Source organism: Lampetra fluviatilis, chromosome 60 (assembly GCF_964198595.1).
Source record: "Lampetra fluviatilis chromosome 60, kcLamFluv1.1, whole genome shotgun sequence".
NCBI classification, from domain to species: Eukaryota; Metazoa; Chordata; class Hyperoartia; order Petromyzontiformes; family Petromyzontidae; genus Lampetra; species Lampetra fluviatilis.
In genome coordinates, this window is record NC_136334.1 from 1,474,436 (window position 1) to 1,493,849 (window position 19,414).

The 19,414-nt window shown below is 45.8% G+C and overlaps 32 non-coding genes across 32 annotated transcripts; all 32 read left to right on the top strand.

The window, feature by feature from the left end:
• Positions 1 to 824: 824 nt before the first annotated feature.
• TRNAL-UAG (transfer RNA leucine (anticodon UAG)) lies at positions 825 to 906 on the top strand. The gene has a single exon. It is a non-coding gene; the product is annotated as a tRNA-Leu (tRNA).
• A 1,589-nt stretch (positions 907 to 2,495) lies between these two features.
• TRNAL-UAG (transfer RNA leucine (anticodon UAG)) lies at positions 2,496 to 2,577 on the top strand. Its single transcript has one exon. It is a non-coding gene; the product is annotated as a tRNA-Leu (tRNA).
• Positions 2,578 to 2,912: 335 nt separating this feature from the next.
• On the top strand, positions 2,913 to 2,994 carry TRNAL-AAG (transfer RNA leucine (anticodon AAG)). Its single transcript has one exon. It is a non-coding gene; the product is annotated as a tRNA-Leu (tRNA).
• A 336-nt stretch (positions 2,995 to 3,330) lies between these two features.
• Positions 3,331 to 3,412, top strand: TRNAL-UAG (transfer RNA leucine (anticodon UAG)). Its single transcript has one exon. It is a non-coding gene; the product is annotated as a tRNA-Leu (tRNA).
• A 1,170-nt stretch (positions 3,413 to 4,582) lies between these two features.
• Positions 4,583 to 4,664, top strand: TRNAL-UAG (transfer RNA leucine (anticodon UAG)). The gene has a single exon. It is a non-coding gene; the product is annotated as a tRNA-Leu (tRNA).
• A 335-nt stretch (positions 4,665 to 4,999) lies between these two features.
• On the top strand, positions 5,000 to 5,082 carry TRNAL-AAG (transfer RNA leucine (anticodon AAG)). The gene has a single exon. It is a non-coding gene; the product is annotated as a tRNA-Leu (tRNA).
• Positions 5,083 to 5,418: 336 nt separating this feature from the next.
• Positions 5,419 to 5,501, top strand: TRNAL-AAG (transfer RNA leucine (anticodon AAG)). Its single transcript has one exon. It is a non-coding gene; the product is annotated as a tRNA-Leu (tRNA).
• A 336-nt stretch (positions 5,502 to 5,837) lies between these two features.
• TRNAL-UAG (transfer RNA leucine (anticodon UAG)) lies at positions 5,838 to 5,919 on the top strand. Its single transcript has one exon. It is a non-coding gene; the product is annotated as a tRNA-Leu (tRNA).
• A 335-nt stretch (positions 5,920 to 6,254) lies between these two features.
• On the top strand, positions 6,255 to 6,336 carry TRNAL-AAG (transfer RNA leucine (anticodon AAG)). Its single transcript has one exon. It is a non-coding gene; the product is annotated as a tRNA-Leu (tRNA).
• A 335-nt stretch (positions 6,337 to 6,671) lies between these two features.
• Positions 6,672 to 6,753, top strand: TRNAL-AAG (transfer RNA leucine (anticodon AAG)). The gene has a single exon. It is a non-coding gene; the product is annotated as a tRNA-Leu (tRNA).
• Positions 6,754 to 7,075: 322 nt separating this feature from the next.
• On the top strand, positions 7,076 to 7,157 carry TRNAL-UAG (transfer RNA leucine (anticodon UAG)). The gene has a single exon. It is a non-coding gene; the product is annotated as a tRNA-Leu (tRNA).
• A 335-nt stretch (positions 7,158 to 7,492) lies between these two features.
• Positions 7,493 to 7,574, top strand: TRNAL-AAG (transfer RNA leucine (anticodon AAG)). The gene has a single exon. It is a non-coding gene; the product is annotated as a tRNA-Leu (tRNA).
• Positions 7,575 to 7,909: 335 nt separating this feature from the next.
• Positions 7,910 to 7,992, top strand: TRNAL-AAG (transfer RNA leucine (anticodon AAG)). Its single transcript has one exon. It is a non-coding gene; the product is annotated as a tRNA-Leu (tRNA).
• Positions 7,993 to 8,328: 336 nt separating this feature from the next.
• On the top strand, positions 8,329 to 8,411 carry TRNAL-AAG (transfer RNA leucine (anticodon AAG)). The gene has a single exon. It is a non-coding gene; the product is annotated as a tRNA-Leu (tRNA).
• Positions 8,412 to 8,747: 336 nt separating this feature from the next.
• TRNAL-UAG (transfer RNA leucine (anticodon UAG)) lies at positions 8,748 to 8,829 on the top strand. Its single transcript has one exon. It is a non-coding gene; the product is annotated as a tRNA-Leu (tRNA).
• Positions 8,830 to 9,164: 335 nt separating this feature from the next.
• On the top strand, positions 9,165 to 9,246 carry TRNAL-AAG (transfer RNA leucine (anticodon AAG)). Its single transcript has one exon. It is a non-coding gene; the product is annotated as a tRNA-Leu (tRNA).
• Positions 9,247 to 9,581: 335 nt separating this feature from the next.
• TRNAL-AAG (transfer RNA leucine (anticodon AAG)) lies at positions 9,582 to 9,663 on the top strand. Its single transcript has one exon. It is a non-coding gene; the product is annotated as a tRNA-Leu (tRNA).
• A 322-nt stretch (positions 9,664 to 9,985) lies between these two features.
• Positions 9,986 to 10,067, top strand: TRNAL-UAG (transfer RNA leucine (anticodon UAG)). The gene has a single exon. It is a non-coding gene; the product is annotated as a tRNA-Leu (tRNA).
• Positions 10,068 to 10,402: 335 nt separating this feature from the next.
• Positions 10,403 to 10,484, top strand: TRNAL-AAG (transfer RNA leucine (anticodon AAG)). Its single transcript has one exon. It is a non-coding gene; the product is annotated as a tRNA-Leu (tRNA).
• Positions 10,485 to 10,819: 335 nt separating this feature from the next.
• Positions 10,820 to 10,901, top strand: TRNAL-UAG (transfer RNA leucine (anticodon UAG)). The gene has a single exon. It is a non-coding gene; the product is annotated as a tRNA-Leu (tRNA).
• A 789-nt stretch (positions 10,902 to 11,690) lies between these two features.
• TRNAL-AAG (transfer RNA leucine (anticodon AAG)) lies at positions 11,691 to 11,772 on the top strand. Its single transcript has one exon. It is a non-coding gene; the product is annotated as a tRNA-Leu (tRNA).
• Positions 11,773 to 12,943: 1,171 nt separating this feature from the next.
• On the top strand, positions 12,944 to 13,025 carry TRNAL-AAG (transfer RNA leucine (anticodon AAG)). Its single transcript has one exon. It is a non-coding gene; the product is annotated as a tRNA-Leu (tRNA).
• A 334-nt stretch (positions 13,026 to 13,359) lies between these two features.
• TRNAL-AAG (transfer RNA leucine (anticodon AAG)) lies at positions 13,360 to 13,441 on the top strand. Its single transcript has one exon. It is a non-coding gene; the product is annotated as a tRNA-Leu (tRNA).
• A 735-nt stretch (positions 13,442 to 14,176) lies between these two features.
• TRNAL-AAG (transfer RNA leucine (anticodon AAG)) lies at positions 14,177 to 14,258 on the top strand. Its single transcript has one exon. It is a non-coding gene; the product is annotated as a tRNA-Leu (tRNA).
• A 334-nt stretch (positions 14,259 to 14,592) lies between these two features.
• Positions 14,593 to 14,674, top strand: TRNAL-AAG (transfer RNA leucine (anticodon AAG)). The gene has a single exon. It is a non-coding gene; the product is annotated as a tRNA-Leu (tRNA).
• Positions 14,675 to 14,991: 317 nt separating this feature from the next.
• Positions 14,992 to 15,073, top strand: TRNAL-UAG (transfer RNA leucine (anticodon UAG)). Its single transcript has one exon. It is a non-coding gene; the product is annotated as a tRNA-Leu (tRNA).
• Positions 15,074 to 15,827: 754 nt separating this feature from the next.
• Positions 15,828 to 15,909, top strand: TRNAL-AAG (transfer RNA leucine (anticodon AAG)). Its single transcript has one exon. It is a non-coding gene; the product is annotated as a tRNA-Leu (tRNA).
• Positions 15,910 to 16,246: 337 nt separating this feature from the next.
• On the top strand, positions 16,247 to 16,328 carry TRNAL-AAG (transfer RNA leucine (anticodon AAG)). Its single transcript has one exon. It is a non-coding gene; the product is annotated as a tRNA-Leu (tRNA).
• A 753-nt stretch (positions 16,329 to 17,081) lies between these two features.
• TRNAL-AAG (transfer RNA leucine (anticodon AAG)) lies at positions 17,082 to 17,163 on the top strand. Its single transcript has one exon. It is a non-coding gene; the product is annotated as a tRNA-Leu (tRNA).
• Positions 17,164 to 17,916: 753 nt separating this feature from the next.
• TRNAL-AAG (transfer RNA leucine (anticodon AAG)) lies at positions 17,917 to 17,998 on the top strand. The gene has a single exon. It is a non-coding gene; the product is annotated as a tRNA-Leu (tRNA).
• A 754-nt stretch (positions 17,999 to 18,752) lies between these two features.
• TRNAL-AAG (transfer RNA leucine (anticodon AAG)) lies at positions 18,753 to 18,834 on the top strand. The gene has a single exon. It is a non-coding gene; the product is annotated as a tRNA-Leu (tRNA).
• Positions 18,835 to 19,171: 337 nt separating this feature from the next.
• TRNAL-UAG (transfer RNA leucine (anticodon UAG)) lies at positions 19,172 to 19,253 on the top strand. Its single transcript has one exon. It is a non-coding gene; the product is annotated as a tRNA-Leu (tRNA).
• Positions 19,254 to 19,414: the final 161 nt, after the last annotated feature.

Genomic DNA, 19,414 nt, shown 5'->3' on the forward strand with positions numbered 1-19,414 from the left:
AGCGGTCTAAGGCGCTGGATTAAGGCTCCACTCTCTTTGTAGGCGTAGGTTCAAATCCCACCGCTGCCAAATCTTGTTTTATGTAAAACACAACCTGCAAAATATTTGTGTTAGCTTCGACACAATTAAAATCATTTCACGACAAGCTCCTGGTGATGATGCCCATTGGCCATTTCTGGAAGCGCTCGAACATATTGGTAAAGGGGCCGGGTGGTCGTTGGTGCCGAATTAAGTCTCTGCATTCTTTGGAGGTTTGGGTTCAAATCCCGCCGGTATCAACTGCCTTTTTTACGTAATGACGACCTTAAAATGTGTTTCAGCCTCGACTCTTTGAATACAATTTTCCCACTAGGCATTGGTGATGATGCCCCTTTGCGATTTCTGTTGCCGCTGTCAATGACCAGGTAGCGTGGCCGAGCGGGCTAAGGCGCTGGATTAAGGCTCCAGTCTCTTTAGGATGCGTGGGTTCAAAGCCCACTGCTGCCAAATCTTGTTTTATGCAAAACACAACCTGCAAAAATATTTGTTTTTGCTTCGACACAATTAAAACAATTTCACGACAAGCTCCTGGTAATGATGCCCATTGGCCATTTCTGGAAGCGCTTCGAACATATTGGTAAAGGGGCAGAGTGGACGTTGGTGCCGAATTAAGTCTCTGCATTCTTCGGAGGTTTGGGTTCAAATCCCGCCGGTTTCAACTGCCTTTTTTTACGGAATGACGAACTTAAAAATTTGTTTCAGCCACGATGCTTTTAATACAATTTTCCCACTAGCTATTGGTGATGATGCCTCTTTGCGATTTCTGTTGCTTCTCTCAATGACCAGGTAGCGTGGCCGAGCGGTCTAAGGCGCTGGATTTAGGCTCCAGTCTCGTTGGAGGCGTGGGTTCAAATCCCACCGCTGCCAAATCTTGTTTTATGTAAAACACAACCTGCAAAATATTTGTTTTAGCTTCGACACAATTGAAATCATTTCACAACAAGCTTCTGGTGATGATGCCCATTGGCCATTTCTGGAAGCGCTCGAACATATTGGTAAAGGGGCCGGGTGGTCGTTGGTGCCGAATTAAGTCTCTGCATTCTTAGGAAGTTTGGGTTCAAATCCCGCCGGTACCAACTGCCTTTTTTTACGTAATAGACGACCTTAAAATGTGTTTCAGCCACGACTCTTTGAATACAATTTTCGCACTAGTCATTGGTGATGATGCCCCTTTGCGATTTCTGTTGCTGCTGTCAATTACCAAGTAGCGTGGCCGAGCGGTCTAAGGCGCTGGAATAAGGCACCACTCTCTTTGGAGGCGTGGGTTCAAATCCCACCGCTGCCAAATCTTGTTTTATGTAAAACACAACCTGCAAAATATTTGTTTTAGCTTCGACACAATTGAAATCATTTCACGACAAGCTCCTGGTGATGATGCCCATTGGCCATTTCTGGAAGCGCTCGAACATATTGGCAAAGGGCCGGGTGGACGTTGGTGCCGAATTAAGTCTCTGCATTCTTTGGAGGTTTGGGTTCAAATCCCGCCGGTATCAACTGCCTTTTTTACGGAATGACGAACTTAAAAAGGTGTTTCAGCCACGACGCTTTTAATACAACTTCAACACTAGCTTTTTATGACAATACCCCTTTGCGATTTCTGTTTCTGCTGTCATTGACCAGGAAGCGTGGCCGAGCGGTCTAAGGCGCTGGATTAAGGCTCCACTCTCTTTGTAGGCGTAGGTTCAAATCCCACCGCTGCCAAATCTTGTTTTATGTAAAACACAACCTGCAAAATATTTGTGTTAGCTTCGACACAATTAAAATCATTTCACGACAAGCTCCTGGTGATGATGCCCATTGGCCATTTCTGGAAGCGCTCGAACATATTGGTAAAGGGGCCGGGTGGTCGTTGGTGCCGAATTAAGTCTCTGCATTCTTTGGAGGTTTGGGTTCAAATCCCGCCGGTATCAACTGCCTTTTTTACGTAATGACGACCTTAAAATGTGTTTCAGCCTCGACTCTTTGAATACAATTTTCCCACTAGGCATTGGTGATGATGCCCCTTTGCGATTTCTGTTGCTGCTGTCAATGACCAGGTAGCGTGGCCGAGCGGGCTAAGGCGCTGGATTAAGGCTCCAGTCTCTTTAGGATGCGTGGGTTCAAAGCCCACTGCTGCCAAATCTTGTTTTATGCAAAACACAACCTGCAAAAATATTTGTTTTTGCTTCGACACAATTAAAACAATTTCACGACAAGCTCCTGGTAATGATGCCCATTGGCCATTTCTGGAAGCGCTTCGAACATATTGGTAAAGGGGCAGAGTGGACGTTGGTGCCGAATTAAGTCTCTGCATTCTTCGGAGGTTTGGGTTCAAATCCCGCCGGTTTCAACTGCCTTTTTTTACGGAATGACGAACTTAAAAATTTGTTTCAGCCACGATGCTTTTAATACAATTTTCCCACTAGCTATTGGTGATGATGCCTCTTTGCGATTTCTGTTGCTTCTCTCAATGACCAGGTAGCGTGGCCGAGCGGTCTAAGGCGCTGGATTTAGGCTCCAGTCTCGTTGGAGGCGTGGGTTCAAATCCCACCGCTGCCAAATCTTGTTTTATGTAAAACACAACCTGCAAAATATTTGTTTTAGCTTCGACACAATTGAAATCATTTCACAACAAGCTTCTGGTGATGATGCCCATTGGCCATTTCTGGAAGCGCTCGAACATATTGGTAAAGGGGCCGGGTGGTCGTTGGTGCCGAATTAAGTCTCTGCATTCTTAGGAAGTTTGGGTTCAAATCCCGCCGGTACCAACTGCCTTTTTTAAGGAATGAAGAACTTAAAAATATGTTTCAGCCATGACGCTTTTAATACAACATTAACACTAGCTTTTGATGACAATGCCCCTTTGCGATTTTTGTTGCTGCTGTCAATGACCAGGTAGTGTGGCCGAGCGGTCTAAGGCGCTAGATTAAGGCTCCAGTCTCTTTGGAGGCGTGGGTTCAAATCCCACTGCTGCCAAATATTGTTTCATGTAAAACACAACCTGCAAAATGTTTGTTTTAGCTTCGACACAATTGAAATCATTTCACGACAAAGCTCCTGGTGATGATGCCCATTGGCCATTTCTGGAAGCGCTCGAACATATTGGTAAAGGGGCCAGGTGGACGTTGGTGCCGAATTAAGTATCTGCATTCTTTGGAGGTATGGGGTCAAATCCCGCCGTTATCAACTGCCTTTTTTACGGAATGACGAACTTAAAAAGGTGTTTCAGCCACGACGCTTTTAATACAATTTTCCCACTAGCTATTGGTGATGATGCCTCTTTGCGATTGCTGTTGCAGCGGTCAATGACCAGGTAGCGTGGCCGAGCAGTCTAAGGCGCTGGATTTAGGCTCCAGTCTCTTTGGAGGCATGGGTTCAAATCCCACTGCTGCCAAATATTTTTTTATGCAAAACACAACCTGCAAAAATATTTGTTTTAGCTTCGACACAATTAAAACAATTTCACGACAAGCTCCTGGTGATGATGCCCATTGGCCATTTCTGGAAGCGCTCGAACATATTGCTAAAGGGGCCGGGTGGTCGTTGGTGTCGAATTAAGTCTCTGCATTCTTTGGAAGTTTGGGTTCAAATCCCGCCGGTACCAACTGCCTTTTTTAAGGAATGAAGAACTTAAAAATATGTTTCAGCCACGACGCTTTTAATACAACATTAACACTAGCTTTTGATGACAATGCCCCTTTGCGATTTCTGTTGCTGCTGTCAATGACCAGGTAGTGTGGCCGAGCTGTCTAAGGCGCTAGATTAAGGCTCCAGTCTCTTTGGAGGCGTGGGTTCAAATCCCACCGCTGCCAAATCTTGTTTTATGAAAAACACAACCTGCAAAATATTTGTTTTAGCTTCGACACAATTGAAATCATTTCACGACAAGCTCCTGGTGATGATGCCCATTGGCCATTTCTGGAAGCGCTCGAACATATTGGTAAAGGGGCCGGGTGGTCGTTGGTGCCGAATTAAGTCTCTGCATTCTTTGGAAGTTTGGGTTCAAATCCCGCCGGTACCAACTGCCTTTTTTAAGGAATGAAGAACTTAAAAATATGTTTCAGCCACGACGCTTTTAATACAACATTAACACTAGCTTTTGATGACAATGCCCCTTTGCGATTTCTGTTGCTGCTGTCAATGACCAGGTAGTGTGGACGAGCTGTCGAAGGCGCTAGATTAGGGCTCCAGTCTCTTTGGAGGCGTGGGTTCTAATCCCACCACTGCCAAATCTTGTTTTATGTAAAACACAACCTGCAAAATATTTGTTTTAGCTTCGACACAATTGAAATCATTTCACGACAAGCTCCTGGTGATGATGCCCATTGGACATTTCTGGAAGCGCTCGAACATATTGGTAAAGGGGCCGGGTGGACGTTGGTGCCGAATTAAGTATCTGCATTCTTTGGAGGTTTGGGTTCAAATCCCGCCGGTATCAACTGCCTTTTTTACGGAATGAAGAACTTTAAAAGGTGTTTCAGCCACGACGCTTTTAAAACAATTTTCCCACTAGCTATTGGTGATGATGCCTCTTTGCGATTGCTGTTGCTTCTGTCAATGACCAGGTAGCGTGGCCGAGTGGTCTAAGGTGCTGGATTTAGGCTCCAGTCTCTTTGGAGGCGTGGGTTCAAATCCCACTGCTGCCAAATCTTGTTTTATGTAAAACACAACCTGCAAAATATTTGTTTTAGCTTCGACACAATTGAAATCATTTCACGACAAGCTTCTGGTGATGATGCCCATTGGCCATTTCTGGAAGCGCTCGAACATATTGGTAAAGGGGCCGGTTGGTCGTTGGTGCCGAATTAAGTCTCTGCATTCTTTGGAAGTTTGGGTTCAAATCTCGCCGGTACCAACTGCCTTTTTTAAGGAATGACGAACTTTAAAATGTCTTTCAGCCACGACGCTTTTAATACAACATTAACACTAGCTTTTGATGACAATGCCCCTTTGCGATTTCTGTTGCTGCTGCCAATGACCAGGTAGCGTAGCCGAGCGGTCTAAGGCGCTGGATTAAGCCTCCAGTCTCTTTAGGCGGCGTGGGTTCAAATCCCACTGCTGCCAAATCTTGTTTTATGCAAAACACAACCTGCAAAAATATTTGTTTTAGCTTCGACACAATTGAAATCATTTCACGACAAGCTTCTGGTGATGATGCCCATTGGCCATTTCTGGAAGCGCTCGAACATATTGGTAAAGGGGTCGGGTGGTCGTTGGTGCCGAATTAAGTCTCTGCATTCTTTGGAAGTTTGGGTTCAAATCCCGCCGGTACCAACTGCCTTTTTTAAGGAATGACGAACTTTAAAATGTCTTTCAGCCACGACGCTTTTAATACAACATTAACACTAGCTTTTGATGACAATGCCCCTTTGCGATTTCTGTTGCTGCTGCCAATGACCAGGTAGCGTGGCCGAGCGGTCTAAGGCGCTGGATTAAGGCTCCAGTCTCTTTAGGAGGCGTGGGTTCAAATCCCACTGCTGCCAAATCTTGTTTTATGCAAAACACAACCTGCAAAATATTTGTTTTAGCTTCGACACAATTAAAACAATTTCACGACAAGCTCCTGGTGATGATGCCCATTGGCCATTTCTGGAAGCGCTTCGAACATATTGGTAAAGGGGCCGAGTGGACGTTGGTGCCGAATTAAGTCTCTGCATTCTTTGGGGGTTTGGGTTCAAATCCCGCCGGTTTCAACTGCCTTTTTTACGGAATGACGAACTTAAAAATGTGTTTCAGCCACGACGCTTTTAATACAATTTTCCCACTAGCTATTGGTGATGATGCCTCTTTGCGATTTCTGTTGCTTCTGTCAATGACCAGGTAGCGTGGCCGAGCGGTCTAAGGCGCTGGATTTAGGCTCCAGTCTCTTTGGAGGCGTGGGTTCAAATCCCACCGCTGCCAAATCTTGTTTTATGTAAAACACAACCTGAAAAATATTTGTTTTAGCTTCGACACAATTGAAATCATTTCACGACAAGCTTCTGGTGATGATGCCCATTGGCCATTTCTGGAAGCGCTCGAACATATTGGTAAAGTGGCCGGGTGGTGGTTGGTGCCGAATTAAGTCTCTGCATTCTTTGGAAGTTTGGGTTTAAATCCCGCCGGTACCAACTGCCTTTTTTAAGGAATGAAGAACTTAAAAATATGTTTCAACCACGACGCTTTTAATACAACATTAACACTAGCTTTTGATGACAATGCCCCTTTGCGATTTCTGTTGCTGCTGTCAACGACCAGGTAGTGTGGCCGAGCGGTCTAAGGCGCTCGATTAAGGCTCCAGTCTCTTTGGAGGCGTGGGTTCAAATCCCACCGCTGCCAAATCTTGTTTTATGTAAAACACTGCCTGCAAAATATTTGTTTTAGCTTCGACACAATTGAAATCATTTCACGACAAGCTTCTGGTGATGATGCCCATTGGCCATTTCTGGAAGCGCTCGAACATATTGCTAAAGGGGCCGGGTGGTCGTTGGTGCCGAATTAAGTCTCTGCATTCTTTGGAAGGTTGGGTTCAAATCCCGCCGGTACCAACTGCCTTTTTTAAGGAATGAAGAACTTAAAAAGGTGTTTCAGCCACGACGCTTTTAATACAACATTAACACTAGCTTTTGATGACAATGCCCCTTTGCGATTTCTGTTGCTGCTGTCAATGACCAGGTAGTGTGGCCGAGCGGTCTAAGGCGCTCGATTAAGGCTCCAGTCTCTTTGGAGGCGTGGGTTCAAATCCCACCGCTGCCAAATCTTGTTTTATGTAAAACACTGCCTGCAAAATATTTGTTTTAGCTTCGACACAATTGAAATCATTTCACGACAAGCTTCTGGTGATGATGCCCATTGGCCATTTCTGGAAGCGCTCGAACATATTGCTAAAGGGGCCGGGTGGTCGTTGGTGCCGAATTAAGTCTCTGCATTCTTTGGAAGTTTGGGTTCAAATCCTGCCTTTTTTAAGGAATGAAGAACTTAAAAAGGTGTTTCAGCCACGACGCTTTTAAAACAATTTTCCCACTAGCTATTGGTGATGATGCCTCTTTGTGATTGCTGTTGCTTCTGTCAATGACCAGGTAGCGTGGCCGAGTGGTCTAAGGCGCTGGGTTTAGGCTCCAGTCTCTTTGGAGGCGTGGGTTCAAATCCCACTGCTGCCAAATCTTGTTTTATGTAAAACACAACCTGCAAAATATTTGTTTTAGCTTCGACGCAATTGAAATCATTTCACGACAAGCTTCTGGTGATGATGCCCATTGGCCATTTCTGGAAGCGCTCGAACATATTGGTAAAGGGGCCGGGTGGTCGTTGGTGCCGAATTAAGTCTCTGCATTCTTTGGAAGTTTGGGTTCAAATCCCGCCGGTACCAACTGCCTTTTTTAAGGAATGAAGAACTTAAAAATATGTTTCAGCCACGACGCTTTTAATACAACATTAACACTAGCTTTTGATGACAATGCCCCTTTGCGATTTCTGTTGCTGCTGTCAATGACCAGGTAGTGTGGCCGAGCGGTTTAAGGCGCTAGATTAAGGCTCCAGTCTCTTTGGAGGCGTGGGTTCAAATCCCACCGCTGCCAAATCTTGTTTTATGTAAAACACAACCTGAAAAATATTTGTTTTAGCTTCGACACAATTGAAATCATTTCACGACAAGCTTCTGGTGATGATGCCCATTGGCCATTTCTGGAAGCGCTCGAACATATTGGTAAAGGGGCCGGTTGGTCGTTGGTGCCGAATTAAGTCTCTGCATTCTTTGGAAGTTTGGGTTCAAATCTCGCCGGTACCAACTGCCTTTTTTAAGGAATGACGAACTTTAAAATGTCTTTCAGCCACGACGCTTTTAATACAACATTAACACTAGCTTTTGATGACAATGCCCCTTTGCGATTTCTGTTGCTGCTGCCAATGACCAGGTAGCGTAGCCGAGCGGTCTAAGGCGCTGGATTAAGCCTCCAGTCTCTTTAGGCGGCGTGGGTTCAAATCCCACTGCTGCCAAATCTTGTTTTATGCAAAACACAACCTGCAAAAATATTTGTTTTAGCTTCGACACAATTGAAATCATTTCACGACAAGCTTCTGGTGATGATGCCCATTGGCCATTTCTGGAAGCGCTCGAACATATTGGTAAAGGGGTCGGGTGGTCGTTGGTGCCGAATTAAGTCTCTGCATTCTTTGGAAGTTTGGGTTCAAATCCCGCCGGTACCAACTGCCTTTTTTAAGGAATGACGAACTTTAAAATGTCTTTCAGCCACGACGCTTTTAATACAACATTAACACTAGCTTTTGATGACAATGCCCCTTTGCGATTTCTGTTGCTGCTGCCAATGACCAGGTAGCGTGGCCGAGCGGTCTAAGGCGCTGGATTAAGGCTCCAGTCTCTTTAGGAGGCGTGGGTTCAAATCCCACTGCTGCCAAATCTTGTTTTATGCAAAACACAACCTGCAAAATATTTGTTTTAGCTTCGACACAATTAAAACAATTTCACGACAAGCTCCTGGTGATGATGCCCATTGGCCATTTCTGGAAGCGCTTCGAACATATTGGTAAAGGGGCCGAGTGGACGTTGGTGCCGAATTAAGTCTCTGCATTCTTTGGGGGTTTGGGTTCAAATCCCGCCGGTTTCAACTGCCTTTTTTACGGAATGACGAACTTAAAAATGTGTTTCAGCCACGACGCTTTTAATACAATTTTCCCACTAGCTATTGGTGATGATGCCTCTTTGCGATTTCTGTTGCTTCTGTCAATGACCAGGTAGCGTGGCCGAGCGGTCTAAGGCGCTGGATTTAGGCTCCAGTCTCTTTGGAGGCGTGGGTTCAAATCCCACCGCTGCCAAATCTTGTTTTATGTAAAACACAACCTGAAAAATATTTGTTTTAGCTTCGACACAATTGAAATCATTTCACGACAAGCTTCTGGTGATGATGCCCATTGGCCATTTCTGGAAGCGCTCGAACATATTGGTAAAGTGGCCGGGTGGTGGTTGGTGCCGAATTAAGTCTCTGCATTCTTTGGAAGTTTGGGTTCAAATCCCGCCGGTACCAACTGCCTTTTTTAAGGAATGAAGAACTTAAAAATATGTTTCAACCACGACGCTTTTAATACAACATTAACACTAGCTTTTGATGACAATGCCCCTTTGCGATTTCTGTTGCTGCTGTCAACGACCAGGTAGTGTGGCCGAGCGGTCTAAGGCGCTCGATTAAGGCTCCAGTCTCTTTGGAGGCGTGGGTTCAAATCCCACCGCTGCCAAATCTTGTTTTATGTAAAACACTGCCTGCAAAATATTTGTTTTAGCTTCGACACAATTGAAATCATTTCACGACAAGCTTCTGGTGATGATGCCCATTGGCCATTTCTGGAAGCGCTCGAACATATTGCTAAAGGGGCCGGGTGGTCGTTGGTGCCGAATTAAGTCTCTGCATTCTTTGGAAGGTTGGGTTCAAATCCCGCCGGTACCAACTGCCTTTTTTAAGGAATGAAGAACTTAAAAAGGTGTTTCAGCCACGACGCTTTTAATACAACATTAACACTAGCTTTTGATGACAATGCCCCTTTGCGATTTCTGTTGCTGCTGTCAATGACCAGGTAGTGTGGCCGAGCGGTCTAAGGCGCTCGATTAAGGCTCCAGTCTCTTTGGAGGCGTGGGTTCAAATCCCACCGCTGCCAAATCTTGTTTTATGTAAAACACTGCCTGCAAAATATTTGTTTTAGCTTCGACACAATTGAAATCATTTCACGACAAGCTTCTGGTGATGATGCCCATTGGCCATTTCTGGAAGCGCTCGAACATATTGCTAAAGGGGCCGGGTGGTCGTTGGTGCCGAATTAAGTCTCTGCATTCTTTGGAAGTTTGGGTTCAAATCCTGCCTTTTTTAAGGAATGAAGAACTTAAAAAGGTGTTTCAGCCACGACGCTTTTAAAACAATTTTCCCACTAGCTATTGGTGATGATGCCTCTTTGTGATTGCTGTTGCTTCTGTCAATGACCAGGTAGCGTGGCCGAGTGGTCTAAGGCGCTGGGTTTAGGCTCCAGTCTCTTTGGAGGCGTGGGTTCAAATCCCACTGCTGCCAAATCTTGTTTTATGTAAAACACAACCTGCAAAATATTTGTTTTAGCTTCGACGCAATTGAAATCATTTCACGACAAGCTTCTGGTGATGATGCCCATTGGCCATTTCTGGAAGCGCTCGAACATATTGGTAAAGGGGCCGGGTGGTCGTTGGTGCCGAATTAAGTCTCTGCATTCTTTGGAAGTTTGGGTTCAAATCCCGCCGGTACCAACTGCCTTTTTTAAGGAATGAAGAACTTAAAAATATGTTTCAGCCACGACGCTTTTAATACAACATTAACACTAGCTTTTGATGACAATGCCCCTTTGCGATTTCTGTTGCTGCTGTCAATGACCAGGTAGTGTGGCCGAGCGGTTTAAGGCGCTAGATTAAGGCTCCAGTCTCTTTGGAGGCGTGGGTTCAAATCCCACCGCTGCCAAATCTTGTTTTATGTAAAACACAACCTGAAAAATATTTGTTTTAGCTTCGACACAATTGAAATCATTTCACGACAAGCTTCTGGTGATGATGCTCATTGGCCATTTCTGGAAGCGCTCGAACATATTGGTAAAGGGGCCGGGTGGTGGTTGGTGCCGAATTAAGTCTCTGCATTCTTTGGAAGTTTGGGTTCAAATCCCGCCGGTATCAACTGCCTTTTTTACGGAATGACGAACTTAAAAAGGTGTTTCAGCCACGACGCTTTGAATACAATTTTCCCACTAGCTATTGGTGATGATGCCTCTTTGCGATTGCTGTTGCTTCTGTCAATGACCAGGTAGCGTGGCCGAGCGGTCTAAGGTGCTGGATTTAGGCTCCAGTCTCTTTGGAGGCGTGGGTTCAAATCCCACTGCTGCCAAATCTTGTTTTATGTAAAACACAACCTGCAAAATATTTGTTTGAGCTTCGACACAATTAAAATCATTTCACGACAAGCTCCTGGTGATGATGCCAATTGGCCATTTCTGGAAGCGCTTCGAACGTATTGGTAAAGGGGCCGGGGAGGTCTCTGCATTCTTTGGAGGTTTGGGTTCAAATCCCGCCTTTACCAACTGCCTTTTTTTACGTAATGACGACCTTAAAAATGTGTTTCAGCCACGACGCTTTGAATACAATTGTAATAAAGGACTCGATCCTGGGTCTGTCTCCGTTGTCCTTTATTCGGGTTCTTACACTTTTCCCACACGGCCCTCGCTCAGAGCTCTCCCCTTGGCAGCTCCATAGCTGCTCTCGCTCACGTAGCCTCCACACCTCTGCAGCTCCGCTGCAGATCCCCTGTGCAGTCCTCCGGCTGCACTCACTGCAGCTCCACCGCTGCCCTCACTGCAGCTTCACCGCTGCCCGTCGTTCCTCCGCGCTTGGTCACCGCTGGCCGATGGTGCCAAGTCTTACTCCCCCGTGTGTGTGGCGTTCTCGCCACTCCTCGACCTCCGCCCTGCGTGGCCTCACTCTAACTCTGTCTCCCACACTCCCCCGTCTCTTCCGGAATCTCTCCCTTAAGACCTCACCCCTCTCTCACACGTGACCTAACTCCTCCCCCCCATGACGTCATATCCGCGAAGCCGTTTACGCCCGCATTACATAATTTTCCCACTAGCTATTGGTGATGATGCCCCTTTGCGATTTCTGTTGCTGCTGTCACTGACCAGGTAGCGTGGCCGAGCGGTCTAAGGTGCTGGATTAAGGCTCCAGTCTCTTTGGAGGCGTGGGTTCAAATCCCACCGCTGTCAAATCTTGTTTTATGTAAAACACAACCTGCAACATATTTGTTTTAGCTTCGACACAATTGAAATCATTTCACGACAAGCTCCTGGTGATGATGCCCATTGGCCATTTCTGGAAGCGCTCGAACATATTGGTAAAGGGGCCGGGTGGTCATTGGTGCCGAATTAAGTATCTGCATTCTTTGGAGGTTTGGGTTCAAATCCCGCCGGTACCAACTGCCTTTTTTTACGTAATGACGACCTTAAAAATGTGTTTCACCCACGAAGCTTTGAATACAATTTTCCCACTTGTTATTGGTGATGATGCCCCTTTGCGATTTCTGTTGCTGCATTCAATGACCAGGTAGCGTGGCTGAGCGGTCTAAGGCGCTGGATTAAGGCTCCAGTCACTTTGGAGGCGTTGGTTCAAATCCCACTGCTGCCAAATCTTGTTTTATGTAAAAAACAACCTGCAAAATATTAGTTTTAGCTTCGACACAATTAAAATCATTTCACGACAAGCTCCTGGTGATGATGCCCATTGGCCATTTCTGGAAGCGCTCAAACATATTGGTAAAGGGGCCGGGTGGTCATTGGTGCCGAATTCAGTCTCTGCATTCTTTGGAGGTTTGGGTTCAAATCCCACCGTTACCAACTGCCTTTTTTAAGGAATGACGAACTTAAAAATGTGTTTGAACCACGACGCATTTAATACAACTTTAACACTAGCTATTGGTGATGATGCCCCTTTGCGATTTCTGTTGCTGCTGTCACTGACCAGGTAGCGTGGCCGTGCGGTCTAAGGCACTGGATTAAGGCTCCTGTCTCTTTGGAGGCGTGGGTTCAAAACTCACTGCTGCCAAATCTTGTTTTATGTAAAACACAACCTACAAAATATTTGTTTTAGCTTCGACACAATTGAAATCATTTCACGACAAGTTCCTGGTGATGATGCCCATTGGCCATTTCTGGAAGCGCGCGACCATATTGGTAAAGTGGCTGGGTGGTCGTTGGTGCCGAATTAAGTCTTTGCATTCTTTGGAGGTTTGGGTTCAAATCGCGCCGGTACCAACTGCCTTTTTTTACGTAATGACGACCTTAAAAATGTGTTTCAGCCACGACGCTTTGAATACAATTTTCCCACTAGTTATTGGTGATGATGCCCCTTTGCGATTTCTGTTGCTGCATTCAATGACCAGGTAGAGTGGCCGAGCGGTCTAAGGCGCTGGATTAAGGCTCCAGTCTCTTTGGAGGCGTGGGTTCAAATCCCACCGCTGCCAAATCTTGTTTTATGTAAGACACAACCTGCTAAATATTTGTTTTAGCTTCGACACAATTAAAATCATTTCACGACAAGCTCCTGGTGATAATGCCCATTGGCCATTTCTGGAAGCGCTCGAACATATTGGTAAAGGGGCCGGGTGGTCGTTGGTACCGAATTAAGTCTCTGCATTATTTGGAGATTTGGGTTCAAATCCCGCCGGTACCAACTGCCTTTTTACGTAATGACGACCTTAAAAATGTGTTTCAGCCACGACGCTTTTAATACAATTTTCCCACTAGTTATTGGTGATGATGCCCCTTTGCGATTTCTGTTGCTGCAGTCAATGACCAGGTAGCGTGGCCGAGCGGTCTAAGGCGCTGGATTAAGGCTCCAGTCTCTTTGGAGGCGTGGGTTCAAATCCCACCGCTGCCAAATCTTGTTTTATGTAAAACACAACCTGCAAAATATTTGTTTTAGCTTCGACACAATTAAAATCATTTCACGACAAGCTCCTGGTGATGATGCCCATTGGCCATTTCTGGAAGCGCTTCGAACGTATTGGTAAAGGGGCCGGGGAGGTCTCTGCATTCTTTGGAGGTTAGGGTTCAAATCCCGCCGGTACCAACTGCCTTTTTTACGTAATGACGACCTTAAAAATGTGTTTCAGCCACGACGCTTTTAATACAATTTTCCCACTAGTTATTGGTGATGATGCCCCTTTGCGATTTCGGTTGCTGCTGTCAATGACCAGTTAGCGTGGCCGAGCGGTCTAAGGCGCTGGATTTAGCCTCCATTCTCTTTGGAGGCGTCGGTTCAAATCTCTCCACTGCCAAATCTTGTTTTATGTAAAACACAACCCGCAAAATCTTTGTTTTAGCTTCGACACAATTAAAATCAATTCACGATAATCTCCTGGTGATGATGCCCATTGGCCATTTCTGGAAGCGCTTCGAACGTATTGGTAAAGGGGCCGGGTGGACGTTTGTACCGAATTAAGTATCTGCATTCTTTGGAGGTTTGGGTTCAAATCCCGCCGGTACCAACTGCCTTTTTAATAAATGATGAACTTAAAAAGGTGTTTCAGCCACGACGCTTTTAATACAATATTCCCACTAGCTATTGGTGATGATGCCTCTTTGCGTTTTCTGTTGCTGCTGTCAACGACCAGGTAGCGTGGCCGAGCGGTCTAAGGCGCTGGATTAAGGCTCCAGTCTCTTTGGAGGCGTGGGTTCAAATCCCACCGCTGCCAAATCTTGTTTTATGTAAGACACAACCTGCTAAATATTTGTTTTAGCTTCGACACAATTAAAATCATTTCACGACAAGCTCCTGGTGATGATGCCCATTGGCCATTTCTGGAAGCGCTCGAACATATTGGTAAAGGGGCCGGGTGGTCGTTGGTACCGAATTAAGTCTCTGCATTATTTGGAGATTTGGGTTCAAATCCCGCCGGTACCAACTGCCTTTTTACGTAATGACGACCTTAAAAATGTGTTTCAGCCACGACGCTTTTAATACAATTTTCCCACTAGTTATTGGTGATGATGCCCCTTTGCGATTTCTGTTGCTGCAGTCAATGACCAGGTAGCGTGGCCGAGCGGTCTAAGGCGCTGGATTAAGGCTCCAGTCTCTTTGGAGGCGTGGGTTCAAATCCCACCGCTGCCAAATCTTGTTTTATGTAAAACACAACCTGCAAAATATTTGTTTTAGCTTCGACACAATTAAAATCATTTCACGACAAGCTCCTGGTGATGATGCCCATTGGCCATTTCTGGAAGCGCTTCGAACGTATTGGTAAAGGGGCCGGGGAGGTCTCTGCATTCTTTGGAGGTTTGGGTTCAAATCCCGCCTTTACCAACTGCCTTTTTACGTAATGACGACCTTAAAAATGTGTTTCAGCCACGACGCTTTGAATACAATTTTCCCACTAGTTATTGGTGATGATGCCTCTTTGCGATTGCTGTTGCTTCTGTCAATGACCAGGTAGCGTGGCCGAGCGGTCTAAGGCGCTGGATTTAGGCTCCAGTCTCTTTGGAGGCGTGGGTTCAAATCCCACCGCTGCCAAATCTTGTTTTATGTAAAACACAACCTGCAAAATATTTGTTTTAGCTTCGACACAATTAAAATCATTTCACGACAAGCTCCTGGTGATGATGCCCATTGGCCATTTCTGGAAGCGCTCGAACATATTGGTAAAGGGGCCGGATGGTCGTTGGTGCCGAATTAAGTCTCTGCATTCTTTGGAGATTTGGGTTCAAATCCCGCCGGTACCAACTGCCTTTTTTACGTAATGACGACCTTAAAAATGTGTTTCAGCCACGACGCTTTTAATACAATTTTCCCACTAGTTATTGGTGATGATGCCCCTTTGCGATTTCTGTTGCTGCTGTCAATGACCAGGTAGCGTGGCCGAGCGGTCTAAGGCGCTGGATTTAGCCTCCATTCTCTTTGGAGGCGTGGGTTCAAATCTCTCCACTGCCAAATCTTGTTTTATGTAAAACACAACCCGCAAAATCTTTGTTTTAGCTTCGACACAATTAAAATCAATTCACGACAAGCTCCTGGTGATGATGCCCATTTTCCATTTCTGGAAGCGCTTCGAACGTATTGGTAAAGGGGCCGGGTGGACGTTTGTGCCGAATTAAGTCTCTGCATTCTTTGGAGGTTTGGGTTCAAATCCCGCCGGTACCAACTGCCTTTTTTTACGTAATGACGACCTTAAAAATGTGTTTCAGCCACGACGCTTTGAATACAATTTTCCCACTAGTTATTGGTGATGATGCCCCTTTGCGATTTCTGTTGCTGCAGTCAATGACCAGGTAGCGTGGCCGAGCGGTCTAAGGCGCTGGATTAAGGCTCCAGTCTCTTTGGAGGCGTGGGTTCAAATCCCACCGCTGCCAAATCTTGTTTGATGTAAAGCACAACCTGCAAAATATTTGTTTTAGCTTCGACACAATTAAAATCATTTCACGACAAGCTCCTGGTGATGATGCCCATTGGCATTTCTGGAAGCGTTTCGAAACGTATTGGTAAAGGGGCCGGGTGGACGTTTGTGCCGAATTAAGTCTCTGCATTCTTTGGAGGTTTGGGTTCAAATCCCGCCGGTACCAACTGCCTTTTTTTACGTAATGACGACCTTAAAAATGTGTTTCAGCCACGACGCTTTGAATACAATTGTCCCACTAGTTATTGGTGATGATGCCCCTTTGCGATTTCTGTTGCTGCAGTCAATGACCAGGTAGCGTGGCCGAGCGGGCTAAGGCGCTGGATTAAGGCTCCAGTCTCTTTGGAGGCGTGGATTCAAATCCCACCGCTGCCAAACCTTGTTTTATGTAAAACACAACCTGCAAAATATTTGTTTTGGCTTCGACACAATTAAAATCATTTCCCGACAAGCTCCTGGTGATGATGCCCATTGGCCATTTCTGGAAGCGCTCGAACATATTGGTAAAGGGGCCGGGTGGACGTTGGTGCCGAATTAAGTCTCTGCATTCTTTGGAGGTTTGGGTTAAAATCCCGCCGGTATCAACTGCCTATTTTACGGAATGACGAACTTAAAAAGGTGTTTCAGCCACGACGCTTTTTATACAATTTTCCCACTAGCTATTGGTGATGATGCCCCTTTGCGATTAATGTTGCTGTTGTCAAAGACCAGGTAGCGTGGCCGAGCGGTCTAAGGCGCTGGATTCAGGCGCCAGTCTCTTTGGAGGCGTGGGTTCAAATCCCACCGCTGCCAAACCTTGTTTTATGTAAAACACAACCTGCAAAATATTTGTTTTAGCTTCGACACAATTAAAATCATTTCACGACAAGCTCCTGGTGATGATGCCCATTGGCCATTTCTGGAAGCGCTTCGAACGTATTGGTAAAGGGGCCGGGTGGACGTTTGTGCCGAATTAAGTCTCTGCATTCTTTGGAGGTTTGGGTTAAAATCCCGCCGGTATCAACTGCCTATTTTACGGAATGACGAACTTAAAAAGGTGTTTCAGCCACGACGCTTTTTATACAATTTTCCCACTATCTATTGGTGATGATGCCCCTTTGCGATTTCTGTTGCTGCAAGCAATGACCAGGTAGCGTGGCCGAGCGGTCTAAGGCGCTGGATTAAGGCTCTAGTCTCTTTGGAGGCGTGGGTTCAAATCCCACCGCTGCCAAATCTTGTTTTATGTAAAACACAACCTGCAAAATATTTGTTTTAGCTTCGACACAATTAAAATCATTTCACGACAAGCTCCTGGTGATGATGCCCATTGGCCATTTCTGGAAGCGCTTCGAACGTATTGGTAAAGGGGCCGGGTGGACGTTTGTGCCGAATTAAGTCTCTGCATTCTTTGGAGGTTTGGGTTCAAATCCCGCCGGTACCAACTGCCTTTTTTACGTAATGACGACCTTAAAAATGTGTATCAGCCACGACGCTTTGAATACAATTGTCCCACTAGTTATTGGTGATGATGCCCCTTTGCGATTTCTGTTGCTGCAGTCAATGACCAGGTAGCGTGGCCGAGCGGTCTAAGGCACTGGATGAAGGCTCCAGTCTCTTTGGAGGCGTGGATTCAAATCCCACCGCTGCCAAACCGTGTTTTATGTAAAACACAACCTGCAACATATTTGTTTTAGCTTCGACACAATTAAAATCATTTCACGACAAGCTCCTGGTGATGATGCCCATTGGCCATTTCTGGAAGCGCTCGAACATATTGGTAAAGGGGCCGGGTGGACGTTGGTGCCGAATTAAGTCTCTGCATTCTATGGAGGTTTGGGTTCAAATCCCGCTGGTACCAACTGACTTTTTTACGTAATGACGACCGTAGAAATGTGTTTCAGCCACGACGCTTTGAATACAATTTTCCCACTAGCTATTGGTGATGATGCCCCTTTGCGTTTTCTGTTGCTGCTATCAATGACCAGGTAGCGTGGCCGAGCGGTCTAAGGTGCTGGATTAAGGCTCCAGTCTCTTTGGAGGCGTGGGTTCAAATCCCACCGCTGCCAAATCTTGTTTTATGTAAAACACAACCTGCAAAATATTTGTTTTAGCTTCGACACAATTAAAATCATTTCACGACAAGCTCCTGGTGATGATGCCCATTGGCCATTTCTGGAAGCGCTTCGAACGTATTGGTAAAGGGGCCGGGTGGACGTTTGTGCCGAATTAAGTCTCTGCATTCTTTGGAGGTTTGGGTTCAAATCCCGCCGGTACCAACTGCCTTTTTTTACGTAATGACGACCTTAAAAATGTGTATCAGCCACGACGCTTTGAATACAATTGTCCCACTAGTTATTGGTGATGATGCCCCTTTGCGATTTCTGTTGCTGCAGTCAATGACCAGGTAGCGTGGCCGAGCGGTCTAAGGCACTGGATGAAGGATCCAGTCTCTTTGGAGGCGTGGATTCAAATCCCACCGCTGCCAAACCTTGTTTTATGTAAAACACAACCTGCAACATATTTGTTTTAGCTTCGACACAATTAAAATCATTTCACGACAAGCTCCTGGTGATGATGCCCATTGGCCATTTCTGGAAGCGCTCGAACATATTGGTAAAGGGGCCGGGTGGACGTTGGTGCCGAATAAAGTCTCTGCATTCTTTGGAGGTTTGGGTTTAAATCCCGCCGGTATCAACTGCCTTTTTTACGGAATGACGAACTTAAAAAGGTGTTTCAGCCACGACGCTTTTAATACAATTTTCCCACTAGCTATTGGTGATGATGCCCCTTTGCGATTAATGTTGCTGCTGTCAAAGACCAGGTAGCGTGGCCGAGCGGTCTAAGGCATTGGATTAAGGCTCTAGTCTCTTTGGAGGCGTGGGTTCAAATCCCACCGCTGCCAAATCTTGTTTAATGTAAAACACAACCTGCAAAATATTTGTTTTAGCTTCGACACAATTAAAATCATTTCACGACAAGCTCCTGGTGATGATGCCCATTGGCCATTTCTGGAAGCGCTTCGAACGTATTGGTAAAGGGGCCGGGTGGACGTTTGTGCCGAATTAAGTCTCTGCATTCTATGGAGGTTTGGGTTCAAATCCCGCTGGTACCAACTGACTTTTTTTACGTAATGACGACCGTAGAAATGTGTTTCAGCCACGACGCTTTGAATACAATTTTCCCACTAGCTATTGGTGATGATGCCCCTTTGCGTTTTCTGTTGCTGCTATCAATGACCAGGTAGCGTGGCCGAGCGGTCTAAGGCGCTGGATTTAGGCTCCAGTCGCTTTGGAGGCGTGGGTTAAAATCCCACCGCTGCCAAATCTTGTTTTATGTAAAACACAACCTGCAAAATATTTGTTTTAGCTTCGACACAATTAAAATCATTTCACGACAAGCTCCTGGTGATGATGGCCATTGGCCATTTCTGGAAGCGCTCGAACATATTGGTAAAGGGGCCGGGTGGACGTTGGTGCCGAATA